The following is a 3,639-nucleotide window of genomic DNA, read 5'->3' as shown; positions in this document are numbered from 1 at the left end:
TTCTCATTATTTAACCTAAGTCCTTTCCAATTTAATGCTCCTCTCACAAATCTAAGAGGGTCCTCATGATTCTTACCCCTTCATCTGGTCTTCCTTCTCTTCCTTTGCATTGCTAACTCTGGTGTTCTCTCAACCCGTTTCAAGGAGTAGGTTCCTCTCCAATCATCACTTTCCATTGTGAGTCAGGTTGTGGACTGTTATGCTGTTATGCTGCAGCTGAGTTAAATGGGTTGTAATGCAAGTCAAAACCATCTTGAGACATTTGAAAGTCCTAGACACCCTTGCATTTATAGCTGCTGTTCTCAAAATAGCATTAATGTTAAAATATATTCATATTTCACATAAATTGTTTTGCTAATAACAATATGAAAATACTTTTACAGATTTGATGTTAGGTTTTAAGAATTTGTTTTCCTCTTGCCTTAATATATGTATATACATGTGTGTGCACACACACATATATATTCATGAACACATGTATGCATATATGTGCATGAGAGTATTATAGATATATGTGGTTGTAGCAAATTACTTGAAGCATATTTTAATTTTCAGAAATTTAGTAAATCAGAAATTTAAAAAATTCAGTTTTTGATGGACCTTTATTTTATTCATTTTTAAAAAATTTTTTTTATTCATATGTGACAGCAGAATGCATTACACTTCTAATTACATATATAGAGCACAATTTTTCATATCTCTGGTTGTATACATAGTATATTCACACCAATTTGTGTCTTCACACATGTACTTTGGATAGTAATGATCATCACATTCCACCATCATTAATTACCCCATGCCCCCTCCCTTCCCCTTCAACCCCTCCGAGAATAAAATCCCATGCCTCACACATGTGAGGCAAGCTCTCTACCACTGAGCCACAACCCCGGCCCCAAATCAAAAATTTTGATGCTGCAATTTTATTGCTTATGGATAGCTGTTTTACATTTTAAACCCTTTTGCATTCTTTACAATTTTACATGTACTCCATTGTAATACTTGCTGGGTGAAATATTTGGCCATGGCTTTAGTCCTAGTTTTGTCAACTATTAGTTAAATGATCTTGGGTTAATTCCTCTAATTCTCTGAGCTTTGGTTTTTCTCAATGGGCTGTTGTTTGTCAGTCAAGGAATCCTAGGTCAATTTTTTTTTTTTATTGAAGACTTACTTTGTGTGTTAAGAGCTTTACAAACATTCATCTTCACAATGTCTTATGGATCAGGCAATTGAGGTTAAGTAACTTGCCCAAGGTCATGCAGCTAGAGGTGGCAGAGCTGAGAGGTCACCTAGATTTCTGGCTCTTCGTTGCCCACCTCATCACCCCATCACACAGGCACAAATTCCCCTCCACCTAAACACCCAGGACACATTTTTTCCCTGACAGAGTGCCCCTGAGAATCAGTCACTCTTGAGCTGGAGGGAGTGTATTAATTTTCCTCCTCCGATGCTGTAAGCAGGGGCATCCCCCTGACAGCCTGAATACCCATGCAGCACAGGACAGAAGCTCTCCCAGTCCAAAGGGGCAGAGGCAAGCAGCAGAGCCCCAAAGGCAGAAGGAAAGAGACACTTCTGGGGATATATAGCGGGTTTTTGGTTTTTTATTGTGTGTGTGTGTGTGCGCCAGCCAATGCAAGAGGGTGCTGGGGGCTGCTGGTCCTGACCAGCTGGTACCTGTGGCCCCAGTATTCATCTGGATCTGTTCAGTGTAACAGGAAACCCAGGTCAGAGCCCAGTCTCCCTGCTGCCCCCGTTGAGGCTGAGGCTGTGGGGGCGCGTCCCACGCTCCAGCCTCCGGCCAGACAGGAGGCGCCGCAGAGAGGAGCCAGAGCTCAGGTCACCACAGCTGCGGAGGTGGAGGCTTTCTCGGCCTGGCCGGCCCCATGGGCTCCTGGGCACCTGCTTATGTTCATGAGCTCCAGTGCCCGTGGGGTCTGGGGATTTCCTGGACATCTGGAGGAAACGAGTGACCAGGCCCCGGCCTGGCCAGCTTCCTTTTAGGTCTCCCAGAGAGTGAGCAGGTGCAGGGCCTGAGGGGAGGGGGACCTTCTGGAAGGTGGGCACAGGGCGCCGTTTCTCAGCTGAGCGGGCACGCAGCAACTTGGGGGAAGGGCAGCGGGCGAGGCGGAAGAGGCAGGCTTCAGAGCAGAGCCCTGTATCTGCAGAGGAAACAGAGGCAGCTTCTTCCTCAAGCACTTTGGTATAAAGGTCCCTGAAGTCAGCAGTGTAGCTGGAGGTGGTGATGCCCGGGTCGCTGTGGGACCGTGGCAGCAGCAGCAGCGGTGGCGGGGGAGCCGGATGAGGAGGCCGGTGCCCCGGTGGGGTGAGGGAACCTGAGCTACCGCTGAAGCGGCGAGTGGGGGCTCGCGTGGGAGGGGCCGCTGCTGGGCGGCTGCCTCCCCGGGGGACCCGTCGTCTCAGCTCCGGGAAGCAGGGTCCCACCCAGGGTGGCCAGCCCTCCAGCAGGTGGCAGCTGCGGGCTGTCGTTGGGGCACCCAGGGCGGGTGGGGCCTCCGGGGCAGAGCAGGAATAGGAGCGGACAGCCCGTGGGGGCCGCCGAGGCAGGGGGCTGTCCTCGAAGGGGCCTCGCAGGCCGCAGTCCAGGCTGAGGCAGTAGCCCGCGCGGCTGCGCTGGATGGAGCAGAAGAGCACGTAGTCGACGGAGCGCACGGAGCCCTGCAGCTCCAGCAGGCACGAGTCCTCTGAAGGGCTAGAGCCGCCCGGGAGGTCACCGATGGCTGACAGCACCAGAGACCCACTGTCCATGGACACGTCTACAATGGAGGCCACACGCTCACAGATACAGGAGCCATCATGAAGCTGAGGATCAATCAGAGTAGCCTGGCTGTCTCCTCGTAGTCCCATGACGGCCTCATATGAAGGGGGACAGAAGCTGAATGCAATTATCTAGTTCTCAATACTTAAATTTTTTCAATATTAAAATTAGTCCATTAAACTTGAAAAGTCTAAGGAATACCCAAAGAGGGAAGAAAGTATGAGTAAAACCTCTATAATTACTTGAATTCCAATTTAGTGACATTTCATTTGTGTTTTCTAATATGTCAACTTACCTTTGGTTAACAAATTAAATCAATTTATGCACTTAAAATTAACTTATAAACCTTAGCGTTATCCTCTAAATCCTAGTTTTGTTTTCTGGGCAGGAGAGACAGGGAGGGAGAGAAATATAATGGAATTAGACATCAGTGGTGTTTTGTGTAATGTTTAAAATAAAAGGAGTAAAGACAACTTAAGCTTTTCATTAACGGTGTGCCCAGAGGTATCCCTTGTCAATTACTTTTAAAAAAATATGACAAATTTCCCTTAATTGTCAAATGAATTCTAAAGAAGTAGCAGAGGTAAATAAAATGCAGAAAGATTTTTTAAACTTATGTACATTTATCGTTCCATCTATATTCTGACCAGGCTTTTTCTTGGTTATTCTTACTATACAACATTACTACTGGAAATCATAATTTGTTTAATGTGAAGAGTTTTTTTGTTTTGTTTTGTATTTTGAGTTTGGACACAAAACAGCTAAAAAAACAAAAGTCTTTGATTTAAACAAGGAAATGAAAGAGAATATTTTCTTCATAATCAGAAGATATGATGAAATTTTATAGTGTGTGAAACTGAAGAACA

General features: G+C 46.1%; 1 pseudogene; it reads right to left on the bottom strand.

The window, feature by feature from the left end:
• Nucleotides 1-1,169: 1,169 nt before the first annotated feature.
• Nucleotides 1,170-2,880, bottom strand: LOC144252113 (protein ENTREP3 pseudogene; annotated as a pseudogene).
• Between the last annotated feature and the right edge of the window lie 759 nt (nt 2,881-3,639).

This window comes from Urocitellus parryii, unplaced genomic scaffold (assembly GCF_045843805.1).
Source record: "Urocitellus parryii isolate mUroPar1 unplaced genomic scaffold, mUroPar1.hap1 Scaffold_37, whole genome shotgun sequence".
NCBI classification, from domain to species: Eukaryota; Metazoa; Chordata; class Mammalia; order Rodentia; family Sciuridae; genus Urocitellus; species Urocitellus parryii.
This window is presented reverse-complemented; position numbering and strand designations above follow the sequence as displayed.